Source organism: Oryctolagus cuniculus, chromosome 17, assembly GCF_964237555.1.
Source record: "Oryctolagus cuniculus chromosome 17, mOryCun1.1, whole genome shotgun sequence".
In the NCBI taxonomy this organism is placed as follows: domain Eukaryota; kingdom Metazoa; phylum Chordata; class Mammalia; order Lagomorpha; family Leporidae; genus Oryctolagus; species Oryctolagus cuniculus.
The window spans coordinates 28,827,134-28,848,964 of NC_091448.1; the positions used below are offsets into that span (position 1 = coordinate 28,827,134).

Sequence of the window (21,831 nt, forward strand, 5' to 3'; positions counted from 1 at the left end):
CAAAAGGCTAGAACTAATGCTATTTTAAGTTCATTTTCATTTGAATGAGTAGTCTCTGTTTTCCAAAACACAGACATGGTAGATATGAATAAAACACATACCAGTATTATGGCTTCCTCCCCCTGGCTCCCAGACCAACAGGGAAAAGGCAAAGGTAATCAGACATGTGAAGGTCATTTCCCCTAGCAGCTCACACTGGTGAGGATTCAATGCAGTCGGGGAGCAAGAGTGTCTAGAATTCTTTTATCCACAAGAAATGATAACATTAAACCTTGCATCCAGGAAAAACAACTTGGTCAGTGGATTTTAGCAAAATAGACAATCTCAGGTTTCTTTTAAAAAATATTCATTTATTTATTGGAAAGAGACACAGAGATAGAACTGCCATTTCATTATTTACTCTCCCCGTTTCTTCAATGGCTGGGGTTGGGTCAGGGCTGAATCCTGGGCCCAGAAATGCAATCTAAGTCACCCAAGCGGGTGACAGGAACCTAGTCACATGACTCATCACTTGCTGCTTTCCAAGGTCAGCATTGTCAAGAAATTGAAGGCAGCAGGCAGAACGAGGTGTAGATATGGGATGTGGATATATTTACTCCTAGGTAAAAAAGCACATTCCAAGCTCAGAATTCTTAATCTTTTGCTTTGGGTTAATGCTGAAAAAGTACGAGAGGTTTCTCAGTTACAATACCCAACTAATTTTTTTATTTAAATACAATTAAAGTTTATTATTGATGGATTGATGGAATTGATTGATTTCATTTGTAAAGCAGAGAAACACACACAGAAATTTCACATCCTCTGTTTTTCTCCCTAAATGTCTATACAGCTAGGAGGTGGCCAGAGTAGCCACTTACTCAGTCCAGGTCTCCTATGAGTGTAGTAGGAACTCAGTACTTGGGCCACTACTTATTGCCTCCCAGGGTGTACATCAGCAGGCAACTACATGAGGACTGGGGCCTGGGCTTGAACCCAGGCCGGTATAGGACGGGGGTAACTTCTGCTGTGCTGTATTCCCACCCATTTTCTGGTATTCTTATTCACAGTCAGTTATGAGAATGGTCACTGGGACATACTGACTAAATGAAATTATTTCAGTTATCCTTTCAAATAATAAACCACTTCCAACTTAGTATAATATTTTTCTCTAAGTTCAAACAATCCTACTATATAAAAGGTCAATGATATTTCTTATAACTTAAGGTCCAGAGGCATAAACAAATTTTGAAATTACTTGGTGACTGAAGAGAAACAAGTAGAGTACCTAAAATGTAATGTATCGGAGTGAAGTTGACATTTTGAGATTCAATGATCAGTTATTAAAGCCCTTGTCTCAACTGTTGAGGAACAGTGGGTTTTTCTTCATACTATTTGTTGAAATCTTTACTTAATGTAGGGTTAATCTTCTGAATATAAAGTGAACTGAAAATAATGTTTGTGAAACTTAGGAGTGGGAACAGGAGAGGGAGCGTGAAGAAGGCTGTGAAAATGGACAGGATGGAAGGTAAGCTGGAAAGTATCACTATGATCCTAAATCTGTATACTTGAAAAGCATGAAATTTTGTATACCTGAAATAAAATTAAAAAAAGAGAGAAAGTGTGTTGTCACACGGTAGCTTTTGTTTTAGGATCTAGCCTCTATAAATGGGCTATGTATACTTAAGACATCATGATACAGATTCCTAACAGTATCTCAAAATGGACAGCACACTTCTCTCTATCTGCAGATTCCCTCCCCTGTGTGAGGATATGTAGGTCAGTGTTTCTATATGTTTGGTAATTATCCAATTCTTAGTCAATATGGCTAACACTTAACAAAATTTTGCTTTTTTACACCAGGTATTGTGCCTGAAACAATTATAAAGAAATACCTATCATAATCCTTGCTTTTAAGTAAAAATGTAGTTCTGCTAGTGTTCATTTTCAAGTATTAATATGTGGTATGGGCCATCATCTGCTTCTAACCCCGACACATGAGCAGAAAGCTTGATGGGAAGTGGAACAGCTGGGACTTACCCTGACACTCTGATATTGGATATCAGCATTGCAAGTGGTGTTTTACTTGCTATGCTATAATGCTAATACCTACCCAGTTTTATCATGTTGCATATTTAGTAAAATATCAGAAACAGGATGCTGCCTTTGATACTGTCAAAATGTATAACATTTACTTCTCTAGAAGGGATCCTTCCTGTTACCCCACTTCTTCTCACCCACCTTCTCTTTAACCCCTGGGAATTAATACTCTGTTTTTTTTTTAATATTGTCACAATGCTGTAATATAAATGAAATCATGTAGTATTTAACATTGTGGGATTGGATTTACACTTGATCTTAGCCAAAAGGCCAAGAAGCGATGGGATTGGATTTATTTTACTCAGCATAATACTATAGAAATTCTCCTAGACTGTTATGTGTATCAATAGATAATTCCTGGGGTAGGCATTTAGCCTAATAGTTAAGACTTCACTTAGGACACCTGTCTTCCATATCAGAATGCCAAGTTGGAATGCCAGCTATTCTCCTGATTCCAACTTCCTGTTGATGTTCACTCTGGTGGTAAGTGCTCATAGGTGGAGCAGTTGGGTATTTGACACCAGCGTAGAAGACCTGGACTGAGTTCCAGCTTCTCAGCTTTGGCCTGGCTACCTCTGGTTCTTACAGGCAATTGAAGAATGAACCAGAGGATGGGAGCTCTCTATATCTGCATTTCCTTCTTTTTGTCTCAAATAAAATAAATTATTAAAAATAATTAATTCTTTGTAATTGATAAGTCCTATTCTATCATTTGGATGGATGATGGTTAATTTTAGATGTCAGTTTGATTAGGTTAAATGATACTCAGCTGGTAAAACATTATTTCTGTAGAAGTCTCTAGAAGACAGTATTTGAATCAGTGGGTGGAGTAAAATAAAAATGCCATCACCATATTGGTGGGCATCATCCAATACATTGAGGGCAAGATAGAACAAAAAGGTGAAGGAAGGGGAAAATTAACTCTGTATTTTGCAACTCACTCATCCCTCTCCTGCACTCAGGCATCAGAACTCCAGAAGCTAGGGCCTTCAGACCCTGGAACTTAAACTAGCATCTCCCTACAGCTTCTTAAGCTGCCTTGGCATATTGTGAAACTTCCCTGACCTCCATAATTGCATGAGCCAGTTCTGAAATTAAATTCTCTATCTATCTATCTATCTATCTATCTATCTATCTATCTATCCATCCATCCATCCATCTATCTAATACATACCACTGGTTCTCTTTTCTTGGAGAACTCTGACTAATGTTTCACAGATTGTTCAACCAGTGATATAGTCCGAGTGTTTGTGTGTTCCTCCCAAATTCAAGTGTTGAAATCTAATCCCCAATAAAATAGTATTAAGAGGTGGAAATTTTGTGAAGGGATAGAGTTGTGAGCACTTCATCCCTATGAATGGGGTTGATTCCCTTATAGAAAAGGCTGTGGTGAACTGCCTTGATGTTCTGCAAAGAGGCAGGGCCTTACAGACCTCAGCTCTCCTGGTGATTTGAACTTGGACTCCCCAACTCCTAGAATTGTTAGAGAAAATTTCATGGCTTATTAGTTACTCAGTTTAGAGTATTTTGCTATAGCTTCTCAGATATACTAAGGCAATCATTCACTCACTGAAGAACATCTGGATTATTTCTAGTTTTTTATTATTGCGGATCCATTTGCTAAAGCAAGTCTTCATTTCTCCTGGATTAATGTCCAGTCATGTTTTGTTTGTGGCAGTTGCAGGTTGTCAGTGATGTTGTTGTAGTTCATCGTTTCACTTAGTTATCAAATCCTCATCAATCAAATATCTCTTCATATATTTTCCCATTTTCTAACCAGATTTATTTTGGTTTTCATTATATTTTTGGTGTTCTTTAAGCACTAGTGTTTTGTTGGATATATAGTTTGGAAACATTTTTCTGGCAGGTGGTTTGGCTTTTCATTCTGTCAACAGGCTATCTCATAGGGCACTAATAATAATAATAATTTATGATGTTTAGCACATCAAGTTTACTTTTGTGGATTATCATTTGGTATCAAGCCTAAAAAATTTTACCTAGCCCTGGAACACAATGCTCCAAGTAAATCAGGAATTGTTATGTAACTAACCTAAATAGAAACCTAAATAGAAACACAAATCAGTATTTGTCAATTATTTTTCTATATACATTTAGTGGTTGAAATTCTAGATTAAACTCTGATGATCAAAAGGCTTAAAAAACTTGAAATTGGGATTTATTCTGCAGATTTATTCCATTTACATTATTCTATCATTAATGAAGCAGACTGTGCTATTATATTAAAATTCCAGTCTAACTGTCACATTCAAGGGAACAAGTGTTTTAAAGTTGTGTTTAGTGAAGTGGATTAAGTCGAAACTTCCGTATTTCCTTTTACAAGTACAATACTCCCAAGAGAACTTGTTAAACTTTATTTTTACAATGTAAAGTATGCATTTTATAATACACCACTTCAGTATACAGTGAGGGATTTTCATTCCCATATTCCTATTTCTGTGTAAATCTTAAATTGTTGATTTACTTAGTGATATTGGAAGACATTTTTCCTTTTAATTCAGGAAGATTAATTGGATGTCAATCTCTTAAATTTCTTGAATCTTTAGTTTCTTGATAATAAAAGGCACAACACTCATATGCATATGGTTTAAAAATTTTTATAGCAAAATAAATTGATCTTTTTATAACATTTTCCATGTTCTTTCTGAAGTACTCCTTTATTATTTGGCAAAAAAATGTGGAAATTATCCTGTTAGAAACAAATGAATGAATATCACTGAAATAAATTCATAATAATTTATGCATATTATTTAAAATATCTATTCACCAAGAAAGTTAACGGTCTATTATAAAAATCTTTAAAATTGTTTGTATGAACGTGGTGTCTTTTTGTAGAAAGTCTTATCCTTTAAAGCATAAAGATAACAACCTGTAAGTAGCTGCATACACATTTTGCTTACACTTTTTATTATATCATTTCAGAGTTATGGAAAAGAGCAGGGATAGTACAAGAAGCTCCCTATATAGTTTTCACTGAGATTTGCTATTAGTTTACATTTTTCCTATTTACTTTATCTTTCTATAAATATGTGTATGAATTTTTATGATCCATTGAAAGTAAGTTGGAGATATAGTGCCCCTTTATATCAGAATACTTCAGCGATTACTTCCTTTAAACTACTGGTGGCAAAATGTGGAAATTTAACTTTGAAGCAAAACTATTTCATCTATATACCATATTCAAATTTTATGATTTGCCCAATAATCTCCTTTATGACTACTTGTTCCCCTGAGCCAGAATCTAATACTGACTCAAACATGGCACTTCTCAGCCTTTTCAACTTTGTCATGTTTGTTTGATGAGTACAAGCCAGATTATCTAATAATGTTTTTCAATATGGATATGTCTAATGTTTGCTATTCATCATTTTTCAGGAACACTAACAAAAACACTCATATATTCCTTCAATATTATTATATGGAGTGTCATTGATGTTGATTGTCAAAATTGGTGATGTTACCGTTGGTCATTTGATTAAGGTATTGTCCTCCTGGTGTCTGCAATGAAAGTTACTATCTGATCTTTGTAATTAAAGTTGAAAGTATCTTATTGCGAAAATTAAAGAATAAAAGGAAGCAGGGAGACTAGAGTAGGAAGGGAAGAGAGAGAAGCTTGGTTATCTTCTTAGAATTGTATTTATGAAATACATGAAATTTGCTCAATTAAAATTTTTTGAAAAAATAACTTACAGAACAATACTTTTAACTGTAAATATACAGTTTCTTATAAAATTTCACCAAGTAGTTTCACCTAACATTGATAATTTGGAAAATACCTCATCAACCTTTTTGTCATTGATATTCTAGTGTAAGAAATTTTCTGGTACCGGTGCTGTGGCGTAGCGCACAAAGCTGCTGCCTGCCGCACTGGCATCCCATGTGGGTGCTGGTTCAAGTCCTAGCTGTTCAACTTGCCATACAGCTCCCTGCTAATGCACCTGGGAAAGCAGCAGGAATGACCCAAATGCTTAGGCCCTTGCACCAGCATGGGGGACCCAGAAGAAGCTCCTGGCTTTTGCCTGGCCCAGTCCTGGCCACTAAAGCCATTTGAGGAGTGAACCAGTAGATGGAACATCTTTCTCTCTCTCTTTCTGTCTCTTTCTCTCCTTTTCTGTAGCCCTTTCAAATAAATAAATAAATCTTTAAAAAAAAAGAAATTTTCTTTTCCAAGTATTTACTGACCTACTTATTAAATCAGAATTAAATCACTTATAATTGTTTCTATCATTATTTATTTTGGAACTCAAATTTTCCTGGAGCCAGCCAGTGGAGACCCTTTCAAGCTGTTGTACTCTTTTGATATATTTGATTCTTCAAGTCTTTCCTTCCTTGCTGTAGTAACAGGATGCTCCAAACTTTACTTAAACTTTCTTAACCTATCTGTGATATCAATTTTAAGACTTCCCTTTTTAAAGATTTATTTATTTATTTGATAGGCAGCGTTGTAGAGAAGAGAGAAAGAGAGAGATGTATCTTCCTTCTACTGGTTCACTCCCCAGATGGCTGCAGTGGCTAAGGCTGTGTCAAGCTAAAGTCACAAACCAGGAATTCTGTCTGGGTCTCCCACGTGGGTGGCAGGGACCCAAGCACTTGGGCCATCTTTGTCTGCTTTCCTAGGCACCTTAGCAGGAAGCTGGATTGGAAGTTGTACAGCCGAGCCACAAATGGCACTCATTTGGGATGCCAATGTGCCTTAACCCACTGTACCACAATGCCAATCCTTAGGACTTCTTTTTTAAACTATTTGATATAATAAGAAACTCCAAGATGGGCTCAAAATTTAGCCTTGGTTTCTTTTAGTGGAGAATGGTGTTTAGAAAGTAAAATCTGGCTGTTACATGTACATTGTTTCTTGTGAATCAGTGTTTTTAGGTACTCTTAACAAAGCTGGGATTAGACGTGACTTGATGTATAAAATAATCTTAAGCCACAAATATGATCAGATTTCCCCATTTAGGGTTATTTTTATTCCCTTTGCCAATGGGCTCTCATTATCTTTGATCTTCTAGCTCAAACCTATGATACTTAGAAATTACTTTTAGAATAATCAACACATGCCACTAAAATAAGCCTAATTCAATGATTTTTACAGGATTTTTTCCAGTTTGAGATAAAATTTACATGCAGTACAATGCATATATTATTAGATGAGTTTTGAAAAGTGAATACTTGTGGAAACTACACCCCTAATATAATATTAAAGAATTCTATCATCTTCCCAGAAAGTTCATTGGTTTGCCATTATGTCAATCTCTACTTTTCTTCCTAGAGGAACCATTTTTCTGTTATATAATGCTAGAAATATGTTGAGATACTCTGTTTTCTACTTTTTTATAATGAAAATGTAATTATCATTTATATCATTGTAGTCCTTATTTTATCATTTTAATTTGTTGCCAAGGTTTTCATTTATTTTATTTTATTTATTTGAAAGGCAGGGTTACAGAGAGGTAGAGCAAGGAAAGAGAGAAGTCTTCCAAATACTGGTCACTCCCCAAATTGTCATAACAGCCAGAGCTTGGATGATCTTAAACCAGGAGCCTGTAGCTTCTTCTGGACCTCCTACATAGGTACAGGAGCCCACAGAATTGGGCCACCATCCACTGCTTTCCTAGGCCATGGCAGAGAACTGGATCAGAAGTGGAGCAGCTGGGACTCAAACCAGTGCCCATATTGGATGTTGGTACTGCAGGCGGCAGTTTTACCCACTATGCCACAGTGCTGGCCCCTTCATTTTTATATTTAAATGATATTCTATTTATTTGAAAGAGTTATGGAGAGAGGTAGAAGCAGACAGATCTTCCATCTGCTGGTTCATTCACCCGATGACTGCAAAGGCTGGAGCTGGGCCAGGCCAAAGCCAGGAACCAGCACTTTCATTCTGGGTCTCCTATGTAGTTGAAATGGGCCCAAGGTATTGGGCCATCTTCTACTGTTTTTCCCAGTCTATTAGCAGGGAGCTGGATCAGAAGTGGAACAGCTGGGACAGGAACCAGTGCCCATATGGGATGCTAGCATTGTGAGTAGTGGCTTTATCCACTGTGCCACAACACTGGCCCCTTTCCTTTTATTTTATTTTCAGTACTTGGCTGTGATATACCTAGGTTTTTTTTTTGTATGTTGAATTTTTTCTCAAGACTTAGAAAGATTCTAGTTTCTGTATGCTTATTTTAAAAATAAATTCATTAAATTTTAGGTATACACACACACACACACACACGTATATATATTCTGCACCCATCCATTCTCTTTTTCTAGGACTGTTTTTTTTTCTTCTATTGACTTTACGGCTTCAGGTCTTACATTTAAGTCTTTAATCATTTTGAGTTGATTTTTACATATGGAGTAAAGCAAGGGCCTGTTTTAAATCTGCTGTATATGGGTATCCAATTGTCCCAATATCATTTATTAAAAGACTATTCTTTTCCCATTGTATGTTCTTAAAACTATTGTCAAAAATCTCTTGGCTCTAAATGTAAGGATGTGAGAAGAGGTCTCTGTTCTGTTTCACTGGTCCAAGTGTTTTTTTCTTTTTTTAAATGCCAGTACCATGTTATTTTGATTACTGCAGCTTTGTGTTATACTTTGAATATCTTGAAGTCAGGAACCAGATGCATCCAGTTATTTCTTCATTTATGAAGTGCTCTTTGCTTTTTGAGGTCTTTTGTGGTTCCATAAGAAATTTAGGGGTGGGTGTTGTGGTGCGGAATGCTAAACCAGCTTGGGATGGCCACATCCCATATTGGAGCACCTGCTGGGGGCCCAGCTATTCTTCCAACCCAGCGAGAGATGATGCCTCAAGTACTTGAGTTTGTGACCCCATGCCAGAGACCTGAGTGGAGTTCCTGGCTCTTGGCTTCAATTTGGCCCAGCCCCAGCTGTTGCGGCCCATTTCTGGGGTGAACCAGAAGATGGAAGTTAACTCCTCCCTCTATGTTATCCTCTGTCACTCTGCCTTCCAAATAAAATTAATAATTTTTGAACTTTTAAATTGCCTTTTCTATATTCTATACTTGGAATTTTAATAAGGATTATATTGAATTTGTAATCATTTTTGGTAGCATGTACATTTTAACAACATTCATTCTTCCTTCCATGTACAAAAGATATTTTTAATTTTACCTTTGTCTTTAGTTTCTTCTGTCCACGTTGAATAGATTTCTGGGTAACATGCTTCACTTCTTTGATTAAATTTAATTCAAAATGTTTTGTACAATTTTTGCCTTTAATTCCATTAATGTGATATTTATAAACTGGCATATATTGAACTATCCTTGCATCGCTGGGATAAATCCAACATGAATGTGATGAATGATCCTTTTAATGTGCTGCTGAATTTTGTTTGCTGGTGTTGTGTTGATGATTTCTACATCTGTATTCATCATTTGTACTGGTTTGTAATTGTCTTTGCTAGTAGTGTTTTGTAAAAAAAAAAAATAGGCTTGAGAATATTATCTCTTCTGAATTTTTTAAAAGAGTTTAAGAAGGATTGTCATTCTTTAAATGTTTTCTAGAATTTGGCAGTGAAGCTAAATCAGGTCCTGGGCTTTTCTTTGATGAGATAGTTTTTATCGCTGATGCAATTTTCTGGTTATTGTTCTGCTCAGATTTCTTATTTTTATTTAACTTTGTAGATTTTATGTCTCCAGGTATTTAACCATTGCTTCTAGGTTATCTAATTTGTTGAGTCTAATTAATCAGAGCAGTTTCTTAGGACCCTTTGTGTTATCGTGATGACAGTCATAGAATCTCTTCTATTTCTGATTTTACTGATGAGAGTCTACTTATTTTTTTCCTTAATCTAGTTAAAGGCTTCCCAATTTTGTTTGTATCTTCCACAAAATCAACTCAATTTCACAGATCTTTTCTGTCACTTTTCTAGTTTCTGTCCCACTATTTCTGCTCAGATCTGTATTGTTTTACCCCATATGCTAATTTTGAACTTAGGTTGTGCTTATTTTTCTAATTCATGTTTTGTTATATCGGCCATTTTCTGAAATCTTTCTTTTTTGATGTTGTAAAATTTCCTGTAAGAAGCCATTTGCTGCATCCTATAAGTTTTGGTACATTGCTCACCTATTTTCACTTGTTGCATTAGTTTTGACTTGTTGATTGTATAGAAGTATGTTTTCTAATTTCTATGTATTTGTATTTTTTTTAATTCTTCCTGGTGTTGATCCCTAGTTTTATTCTTTTGTGGTTAGGAAACTAATAGATAGAACTGCAATCTTTAGAAATTTGTTTTAAGACTTATTTTATAGCCTCATATACAAATCACCCTAGAGAATCCTCTTACGTGCTTGAGAAAAATATATATATTCCTACTGTAGGGTGAAATATTCTGTATATATCTTGTACCTAAATGGACAAAACTGTAGTTTTTAAGTTATTTTTTAAAGATTTATTTGTTTATTTGAAATGTAGAATTACAGAGAGGCAGAGGCAGAGGTGGTGGCGGGGTGTCTTCCAACCACTGGTTCATGCCCCAAATGACCTCAATGGCCAGAGCTGGGCTGATCTGAAGCCAGGAGCCAGGAGCTTCTTCCAGGTCTCCCACACAGGTTCAGGGACCCAGCACTTGGGCCATCTTCCATTGCTTTCCCAGTCCATAGCGGAGATGTGGATTGGAAGAGGAGCAGCCAGGATTAGAACTGGCACCCAAATGGGATGCCAGCATTGCAGGTAGTGGCTTTACCTGCTGCGCCACAGCACTGGCCTCAGGTTTGTTTTTAATTGTTTCAAGATTTCCTCCCTCCCTCCCTCCCTCCTTCCTTCTTTCCTTCCTTCCTTCCTTCCTTCCTTCCTTCCTTCCTTCCTTCCTTCCTTCTTTCCTTCCTTCCTTCCTTCCTTCCTTCCTTCCTTCCTTCCTTCCTTCGTTAGAGTGACAAAGATGAAAACACACACATACAGGGAGAGGGAGAGAGCACAAGCAAGAGTGCTTCACTCCCCAAATAGCCACAGTGGGTCCACTGTAAGCCAGACCAAAGCCAGTAACCCAGAACTTCATCTGGTTCTCTGACATGTGTGGCAGAGTCACAAGCACTTAAGTCATCTGTCCTTGCCTTCCCAGGTGCATCAGCAGGGAGCTGTGTTGGCAGCTGAGCTGCCCAGTCTCAAACCAGCACTCTGATATGAGATGCCATTATCACAAGTGGCAGCTTATCCCACTATGCCACAGTGCTAGCACCTAATGTGTAGTTTAAGTCCAGCATTTTATTACTGGTTCTCTATCTGGATAATTTACCTTCTGCTAAAACTTTTGTATTGAAGTCCTCAACTACTATTGTCTTAGTATATCTGTCCCTTCAAATTTATTAGTATTCCCACTGTATATTTGCAGTGTCTTGATTTTGGAGATACACACACACACACACACACACACAGAACTGATATTCTTTTTTTAAAGATTATTTATTTAGTTGAATTTTAGAAAGGTGAAGAGAGGGAGTGAATGTTGAAGGGAGAGAGAAGGGAAGAAGAGGAAAGAGACAGTAAGAAGGAGAGGAAAAGACAGAGTTCTTCCATACACTGGTTTACTCCCCAAAAGACAGCAGCAGCCAGGTCAGGGTCAGGCAAAGCCAGGGGCCAGGAGCCATTATCCTCTGCCTTCCCAGGTACATTAGCAGGAAACTGTTTCAGATGCAAAGCAACCAGGATTCCTTTTTTTTTTTTTAAGATTTATTTTATTTATTTGAAAGATGGAGTTATAGACAGGGAAGGAGAGACAGGTCATCTGCATGGGTATAGGGGCCCAAACACTTGGGCCGTCTTCTACTGGTTTCCCAGGTACATTAGCTGGATCAAAAGAGGAGCAGCTGGGACTCGAACCAGTGCCTGTATGGGATGCCAGCACTGCAGGCTGTGACTTAACTGATTATTGCCAGCCCTGCAACTGGGATTCTTAACCTGCTGACCTCCCCAACGCCCTTTTTTAATGATGATAAATTTTCTTAATGAATTGATCCCTTTATAATTATATAGTTATGTATCCTTTATAGTTTTTTTTTCTTTTTTAATTTGAAGCCTGTTTTATCTGGTATAAGTGTAGTTATTTTTGCTCTCTTTGGGTTTCCATTGGAATTCCATGGAATATCTTCCCCACTTTCAGTCTGTGAGTAAGGCGAGTGTTCTTGGCAACATACAGCTGCGTCTTACTTTGTTGCCCATTTTGACATGCTTTGTCTTTTGATTGGAGGGCTTTTCAGATTTATTAATTTTATCTGAAAATCAAAGAAGGAGGGAGGGAGTGAGGGAGGTAAGGAGAGAATCTTCCATCCACTGGCTCATTCCCCAAATGGCTGCAATGGCCAAAACTCGGCCAGGCTGAAGCCAGTAGCCTGTCACTTCATCCGGGTCTCTTACATGCACGCAACGGCACAGGGACTTGGACCATCTTCAGCTGCTTCCCCAGGCAGGCTAATTAGCAAGGAGCTGATTGAAAGTGGAGCAGCCAGTGTCCCAGTTGGCAACTTAACCTGCTATGCCCCCTTGATTGGAGGATTTAATCCATTTATGTTGAAGGTAATTACTGATATGTAACTACTTACTGGTCTTATTTTGTTAATGTTTTCTGAATCTGTCTTAGATCTTATGTTCCTATATCTGTACTTGTTGCATATTCTTTGTAGTTAGGTAATTTTATCTAGTGGAATGTTTCATTCCTTACTTTTTGTCTTTTGTCTATCCCCTTGTTTTAGTTTGAATAGCTTGGGTATTCCGCCACAGGCCTGTGTTTTAGGAGCTTGGTCCCTAAAGTCTTAGGCTAATGTGTAGTGGATTAATATTAATGGTTAATGGACACTTGATCCAATTATAGCATCTAAAGAGGTGGACCTTGTGAGAGGCCGTTGAGGAGAATGCTTTTGGGAGGGGGTTCCACAGATTGGGGTGGTTATTTAAGCTGGGTTTGGCCCTCTGCTTCTTGGCTCACCATGTGATCATTCATCTGCCATCCTCTGGCCCATGGATTACCCAGTTAATGAGACTTCCCAGTCTTAGTCTGTGAGCCTGCAAAAACTATGAGTTAAAATAAAACTTATCCCTAATTACGTAGCTTCACTCCGGTATTTTTAAAATGTAGTAATTAAAAAACTAATATCTTACTATATTTTTTCTTTATTGTTATCATGAGTCTTAGAAAAAATCTTGTAATTATCTATTTTAAACTGATAACAACTTAACTTTGATCATATATAAAATTACATTTTTACCTCACCACTTCTCACACATTTAAAATTTTTGATTTCACATTTTACATCTTTTTATATTGCATATTCCTTAATAAATGATTATAGCTATTATTATTTTAATAGTGTTTTCCTTTAACCTTCATACTAAAGTTATGGCTGACTTAGGGACCAATTATGCAACATTAGAATATACAGATATTGTCTTTGTACTAATTTTACCAGTAGTTTTATACTTTCCCATGTCCTCACCTTTCTAATCAGTGCTGTTTCTATTTCCACTTTAAGACTCCTTTTAGCATTTCTTGTAAATTCTGCTTGAAATGAAAACCCTGAATTTTTATCTGTCTTAATTTTCCTTCATTTCTGAAGAACTGAAAAGACAGATACAATTCACTTTGTTGATAGATTTCTATAAACTTGAAAAAAATTAAATTTGTTCTGATTTTAGAGAATCCATTGCCTTGCCTTCTTCAGAATATCATATATTTGGAATCATTTGATATAGTGTTTTCAAGTTGCCTTCTTTCTCTTAGGTTCCTTCATATTTTGTTCCTGTCTAGTAGTTCATACATTTTGTCCTTTCAGTCTCCCAGTAGATTATTCTTGAGTTTAGTCCATTTACATGTGAAGTAATTGTCCTGGTTTCGAGTCCCAGCTCTGCTTCTTGCTCCAGCTTCCTGCTGGTGTGCATCCTGGAAGGCAGCAGGCAATGGCTCTAGTCCTTGTGTCCCTGCCACCCTGTGGAGACCTGGATGGAACTCTTAGCTATTTTCTGTGGCCTGACCCAGCCACAACAGTCCTGGTATTTGGGGAGTGAATAAGAGTGCTGACTAGCCTGTGTGTTAGCTCTACTTGGTTATTAGTCCCACAATATTTTTGTTGATTTTGTTGATTTTCAGAATAGACTGTCAGGCCATCTGTGAACATAGAAAGCTGTATTTCTGCATTCTTGATTTGCATAATCTTAACTTTTTTTTTGGTCTTACTGATATTACTAATATTTCTAATATGATATTGAAAAAGTGTAGTAAGATAACATTCTTTCCTTGTTACTGTACTTAGGGGAAAAGTTTCAAGTTTGTCACCATTAGATATCATGTTTTATGTTTTATGTTTACATTGTTGATCATGTTAAAGAAGTTCCTCAATTACCTAGTTTACTGACAGATTGTATCGTAAATGAATGTTGGATTTTGTCAAATGCCTTTTATGCATCTATGGATAAGATAGTATGATTTTTCTTTCTTAGCCAAAAGGTGTATAGGTTACATTAATTGGCTTTTGAATATTAAACCAGCATTGCATACCTTGAATAGTCCCACTTGATGTTTTTATGCATCACTGGATTCAACTTGTTAATAATTTGCTAACAGTTTTTGCAGCCCTGCCAATGAGAGATACTGGCCTGTAGTTTCTTTTTCTTATATTATCTTTTATTTGGTTTTAAACTCACTCAATCCTCAAGTTTCCATTTTGCTGCTGATAGTCTCATATATTGCTTCATTATAAATATGTTTTGAAGTAGTTGAAAACATTTAAAATCATTGCATTGAATCTTAAGCATGATGATTCCACTCTGGATTTTGACTCTTTTTGCCCTTCAATGCAGATCATGTTTTCCATTCATTCAAACATCCTAATAACGTGTTGATAATTTGTTGAATGTTGTGGACATAAGAAGAGCAGAGTTGTGCTCTTCTTAAGTTACTGACATTATGTTATTTTGTAATAATTATTTTTATTCTCTATTGGGGTAAATTTATTTTACTTGTCTCCCACGTGGGTAGCGTGGACCCAAGTACTTGAGCCATCTTTTATTGCTTTCTCAGGTCATTAACAAGAAGCTGAATAAGAAGTGGAGTAACTAGGACACGAATCGGCGCCCATATGGAATGCTGGTGTTGCAAGCAGTGGCTGTACCCGCTATACCACAATGCTGGCCCCTAAATGATCATGTTTCTAAAATTGTTTAAGAAATAAAGGAGATAATCTATGTAGAAGTCTTTGTAGAGCTGTAAAGAACTAGACCATGAACATCATCATTACTATAGAGCAAAAAGAAACTTTAGTTTAGTCTTTGATCACAAATTCCAGCATAAAAGAGTTAGGAGTTAGAATTGATGGTTCTTAGCAGTACTCTTCCCCTTTAAAATTTTATAATAGCATTAAACTCGAGAAAATGAAATCCTATTTCATTTTTATTGAGGAAGTGAAGATGATCTAACCAGTTAACTTTTAAAGGATTTGGATGAATGATGGTTATTTTCCTGAAGTGTAACTTAATTTCTTAAATGCATATGGGCTATAAACCATATAGGTAATTCCTTTGAATAATATTGATTATTTTAGATAATATTACAACACCATCGAATCAATGCTTTTGCCTTGTTGGTGAATTCCCTCAATCTCCATTGTTCACTTACCAAAGAAGCAAATGAACTTCAGAGTACCTATTCATTTCCAGTTATTAGATGGCTTTTGGTAATAGCACAAACATGTTCCCCTTCAATATATAAGCCTCTTTATATTTGGAATTAAATGCTCCTTTTTGACAATGTAAGTTTTTTATTTAAAAGTTGAATATGGTGGCAACTTTTCTTTTTAAATGCACTTAAACATTTAGGAAATGAATTATTTTGTTCACCAGAATATTTCCCCAAGGTTCTCCTTTAGGAGGAAATTAGTTTCTTGAAAGTACAAGTGGAATATGTTATTCATAATTTTATGGTTTTAAAAAAATGTAACATCACGTAAGAAAGTTTGGCATGGAGCACAGAATCCCATTAGCAGCAAACATGTATGATAATAGAAGAGTAGCACACACCATGGGAATCTATTATAGAGCTAATAATTCTCCTGAGTTATTTCTGAGGATTTAATGGAGAAATGCTATTGTCTCAGAAAATAATAATAAAATTGACTGGCAGCTTATAATACCATTTACAGGGGTTTTCCAGTAGAGGAAGACGATTTCTGGGAAAAATATTCAGGCATCATTTATAAAAGGTAAAAGAGGTTTTATGTATTATATAGAAGAAAGGGAAGCACAGTAGTCATCAAGCAAGCTGAGACCCTCCTTTTTCCAGGAGCTTTAAGGGATCCTGTCATTCTCCATTTCCTCATGTTTAGCTCCATGGACTAAAGTGGTCTAATTTTAAATTCACTAACAACTTGGAAAAGATGTTGATGAACCCAATTTCTAAGATTGGAGAATGCTAGAGATAAGGAATACACAATTTTCTCTTTAGAGTTTTCTGATAGAATCAGTACTACCTGGCTTAGGAAGGTTCTGTGAGCAGATAAGTAACACCAGGTGAAGACAATTGCACGACGTTCACTGATCCACTGTCAATCTGAAAGAGATAAGGAGCACAAGAGATAGATTGTATGGTCAGTACTGTCAGGGTCAATGACAGAAGAGTCAAAGAAATCCTGAGCAGATAAAAGAAGAAAAAGACACGAGAAAGAGGAGTGTAAAGAGAAAATTATATGAAGAAATAATATACATTTTATATCAAGTATATCTTCTTTTTAGAAACCTTTTATTTAATGAGTTTAAATTTAAAAAGTACATCTTTAGGAATATAGTGTTTCTTCCCACCATACTTGCCCTCCAACCCACACTCCCTCTCCACTTCCTCCTCTCTCTCCCCTTCTAAGTCCTATTCTCCATTAATATTCATTTTCAATTAACTTTATACATAGAAGACTAACTCTATACTAAATAAAGATTTCAACTATTTGCACACACATACACACACAAAATATAAAAACTGAGAACAAGTTTTACAGTTAAATCTCATAGTACAACTCATTTATGACAGAGGTCCTACATGGAAAGTTAAGTGCACAGTGACTCCTGCTGTTAAATTAACAATTAACACTCTTATGTGTGACATAAGTGATCACCTGAGGATATTGTCATGAGCTGCTAAGGCTACAGAAACATTTTGAGTCCACAGTCTCTGTCAGTATTTAGGCAAGGCCATAGGCAAAATATAAGTTCTCTCCTCCCTTCAGAGAAAAGTACATTATTTTTGGTGGCCCCTTCTTTCCACTGGGGTCTCACTCACAGAGATCCTTCATGTAGGGCATTTCTTTTTTTGGCCACATGGCTTTCCATGCCTGAAATGCTCTCATGGGCTTTCAGCCAGACCAAAATGCCTTAAGGGTTGATTCTGAGGTCAGCAAGCTATTTAAAGTGATTGTCATTCTATGAGTCTGTTGTGTGGACTACTTCCCATATTAGAATATTTTCTCCTTTTTATTTCTTTGTTATTATTAGTAGATACTTGATCGTATTTGTATGATCCATTTAACACATAATCCTAAATATATGATCACTTTGACACTTAATATGGTCAGTTTAATACTTAGTATGACAATTTTACCACTCAGATTAATGGGATTCGAGGTTTCATGGGAAGTTTTTTTTAAAGATTTAATTATTTTATTTTATTTTTTTTTAACTTTTATTTAATGAATATAAATTTCCAAAGTACGGCTTATGGATTACAATGGCTTCCCCCCCATATCGTCTCTCCCACCCGCATCCCTCCCCTTTCCCACTCCCTCTCCCCTTGCATTCACATGAGGATTCATTTTCGATTCTCTTTATATACAGAAGATCAGTTTAGCATACATTAAGTAAAGATTTCAACAGTTTGCTCCCACACAAACATAAAGTGAAAAATAATAGATGATTTTTAAATGATGATTAAATCAGATCAGAACTATTGTCATGTTTAATCCCAGTGAGAGTCAAGTTGGGAATTGATAATTTCTTCTTCTTCTTCTTTTTTTTTTTTTACAGAGGATCAGTTTAGTATACATTAAGTAAAGATTTCAACAGTTTGCACCCCCATAGAAACACAAAGCGAAATATACTGTTTGAGTACTCATTATAGCATTAAGTCTCAATGTACAGCACATTAAGGACAGAGATCCTACATGAGGAGTAAGTGCACAGTGACTCCTGTTGTTGACTTTACAAATTGACACTCCTGTTTATGGCATCAGTAATCTCCTTAGGCTCCAGTCATGAGTTTCCAAGGCTATGGAAGCCTTTTGAGTTCACCGACTCTTATCTTGTTTAGACAAGGTCATAGTCAAAGTGGAGGTTCTCTCCTCCCTTCAGAGAAAGGTACCTCCTTCTTTGAAGACCTGTTCTTTCCACTGGGATCTCACTCACAGAGATCTTTCATTTAGGGTTTGTTTAATTCTGTAATTAATACACAGTTATTCTTAAGTGTTGAAATTTAACTGAAATGTGATCCCTGTTAAACATAAGAGTAGGAATAAGAGAGGGAAGAGATTTACAATTTGGGACATTCTCAAGCTGACTTGCCCCAAATGGTAGAGTTAGAAACATACCAGGGGACTCCAATTTAATCCCATCAAGGTGGCATGTACCAATGCCATCTCACCAGTCCAAGTGATCAATTTCAGTTCACAATTGATCATAATGAAAGGACTAAGAGTCAAAGGAAGCACATAAACAAGTCTAGTACCTGCTAATACTAACCGATAGAATAAATAAAGGGGAGAGTGATCCAACATGGGAAGTGAGATACTCAGCAGACTCCTAGAATGGCGGATATCCTAAACAGCACTCTGGCCTCAGAATCAGCCCTAAAGGCATTCGGATCTGGCTGAAAAGCCCATGAGAGTATTTCAGGCATGGAAAGCCAAGACACTCTCCCCAAAAAAAAAAAAAAAAAAAAAAAAAATCCATGGGAAATTTTTTACACTGTACTCTTAGAATTAAGTCCTTAGGTATTTATGCAGAATTATAGAGCTTTACAGTTATAAGATGTCTCCTCCCTTTCTTATCCCCACTCTTATTTTTTACCAAGATCTGTTTTTCAATTGACTTTATACATATACGATTAACTTTGTTAGATAAAGAATTCAACCAGTGATATTAAGAAAGAAAAAAAGAAAAGAAAAATATAAGTGTTCCTCAACAGTCACAACAAGGGCTGTTCAATTCATTGCTTCTCAAAGTGTCAGTTTTGCTTTTTCAGGTTTCCTTTTAGTGTTCTGTTAGTTATCACAGACCAGGAGAACATATGGTATTTGTCCCTTTGGCTTATTTCACTATGTATGATGTTTTCTAGATTCATCTATTTTGTTGCAAATGACCAGATTTCATTTTTTACTGCTGTGTAGTATTTTATGGAGTAAATATCCCTTAATTTCTTAATCCAGTCTTCAGCTGATGGACATTTAGATTGATTCCATGTTTTAGTTATTGTTAACCAAGCTGCAGTAAACTTAGGGGAGCAGATAGTTATTTTATTTGCTGATTTCATTTCACTTGGTTGAATTCTGAGGAGTAGGATGGTTGAGTCATATGGTAGGACAATATTCAGATTTCTGAGGTATCTCCAAACTGTCTTTTTAAAATTTTTTTGACAAGCAGAGTGGACAGTGAGAGAGACAGAGAGAAAGGTCTTCCTTTGCCGTTGGTTCACCCTCCAATGGCCGCCGCGGCCAGCGCGCTGTGGCTGGCGCACCGCACTGATCTGAAGCCAGGAGCCAGGTACTTATCCTGGTCTCCCATGGGGTGCAGGGCCCAAGTACTTGGGCCATCCTCCACTGCACTCCCTGGCCATAGCAGAGAGCTGGCCTGGAAGAGGGGCAACGGGGACAGAATCCGGCACCCTGACCGGGACTAGAACCCAGTGTGCCAGCGCTGCAAGGTGGAGGATTAGCCTATTGAGCCGCGGTGCTGGCCAAATTGTCTTTCATAATGGTTTTACAAGTTTACATTCCTACCAACAGTGGATTATGGTACCTTTTTCTCCACATCTTCACCAGCATTTGTTATTTGTTGATTTCTGTATGAAGGCAATTCTAACTGGGGTGAGGTGAAACTTCATTGTGGTTTTGATTTGCATTTCCCTGACAACTAGTGATCCTGAGCATTTTTTCATGTGTGTGTTGCCCCTTTGTATTTCCTCTTTTGAAAAACATCTGTTTAAGACCATTGCCCATTTCCTAACCTTTTTGTTTGTTTTGTTGTTGTGGAATTTCTTGACCTCTGTATATTCTGGTCATTAATCCTTTATCAGTTGCATAGTTTGCAAATAACTTTTCCCATTTTTTCGGTTGCCTCTTCACTTTCCTGAGTGTCTTATTATTTTTTTTTTGGAGTACAGAAGCTTCTCAGCATCATTTTTTCTAGATCTGAGAAGAATGTCTTTGTAATTTTTATAGGTATTGCATTGAATCTGTAAATTGCTCTTGGAAGAGTAGACATTTTGATGAAATTGATTCTTCCGATCCATGAACATGGAAGTTTTTTTTTTTTCCATTTCTTTGTATCTTCCAATACTTTGTTTAATGTTTTGTAATTCCTCCCATAGAGATCTTTGATTTCCTTGGTTAAGTTTATTCCAAGGTATTTGATTTTTTTGTAGCTATTCTGAATGAGATTGATCTTAGAAGTTCTTTCTCCAGCATGTCATTGTGTATACAAAGGTTGTTGTTTTTTGTGTACTGATTTTATATCCTGCTACTTTGCCAAACTCTTGTATAAGTTCCAGTAATCTCTTGGTGGAGTCTTTTAGATCCCATGTATTTAGAATCATGTCATCTGGAAATAGGGATAGTTTGACTTCCTCTTTCCTGACTTGAATCCCTTTTATTTCTTTTTCTTGTCTAATGGCTCTGGATAGAACTTCCAAGATTATTTAGAATATCAGTGGTAAGAGTGGGCATCCTTGTCTGGTTCTGGGTCTCAGTGGGAATGCTTAAAACTTTTCCATATTAAATACATTAACATTTCTTTTATATAGCCAGGTGCCCTGTAATCAGGTACATATACATTTATAATAGTTGCATCTTCCTGTTGAATTTATCCTTTAATCATTAGTGTCCTTCTTTATCTCTTTTAGCAGTGTTTGTCTTACAGTCAATTTAATCTTTTGTTAGAATGGCTACACCAGCTCTTTTTTTTATTATTTTTTTTATTTAATAAATGTGAATTTACAAAGTGCAACTTTTGTATTGTTGTGGCTCCCCCCCCAACCTCCCTCTCCCTTGCGGCCCTCCCCTCTCCCACTCCCTCTCCCATCCCGCCCTTCATCAAGTTTCATTTTCAATTACCTTCATATACAGAAGATCAACTTAGTATACACTAAGCAAGGATTTCAACAGGCTGCACTCACACAACCAAACATGGTATAGGGCATTGTTCGACTAGTAGTGTTGTTTTTAAGTTTCATAGTAGAACACATTAAGGACAGAGATCCTATGTGGGGAGCCTGTACTCAGTGACTCCCGTTGTTGATTTAACAATTGGCACTCCTATTTATGACATCAGCAATCACCCGAGACTCTTGCTATGAGCTGTCTAGGCTATGGAAGCCCCTTGAGTTCACCAACTCTGAACTTGTTTAGTCAAGGCCATATCACAGTGGCGGTTTCTTCCTCCCTTCAGAGACAGGTGCCTCCCTCCTTGATGGCCTGTTCCTTCTGCTTACACCAGCTCTTTTTTGATTTCTGTTGGCATGGATTATCTTTTCTATCCTTTCACTTTCAG

At 36.7% G+C, this 21,831-nt stretch overlaps 1 long non-coding RNA gene across 1 annotated transcript in view; it reads left to right on the forward strand.

Annotated features, from left to right (window-relative positions):
* Positions 1-15,259, forward strand: part of LOC127484469 (uncharacterized) — a 91,055-nt gene extending 75,796 nt beyond the window's left edge. The window contains exons 4-5 of the long non-coding RNA XR_007911496.2: positions 1,449-1,504; positions 15,113-15,259. This is a non-coding gene — a long non-coding RNA (uncharacterized lncRNA). The remainder of the gene's footprint in view (positions 1-1,448; positions 1,505-15,112) is intronic.
* Positions 15,260-21,831: the final 6,572 nt, after the last annotated feature.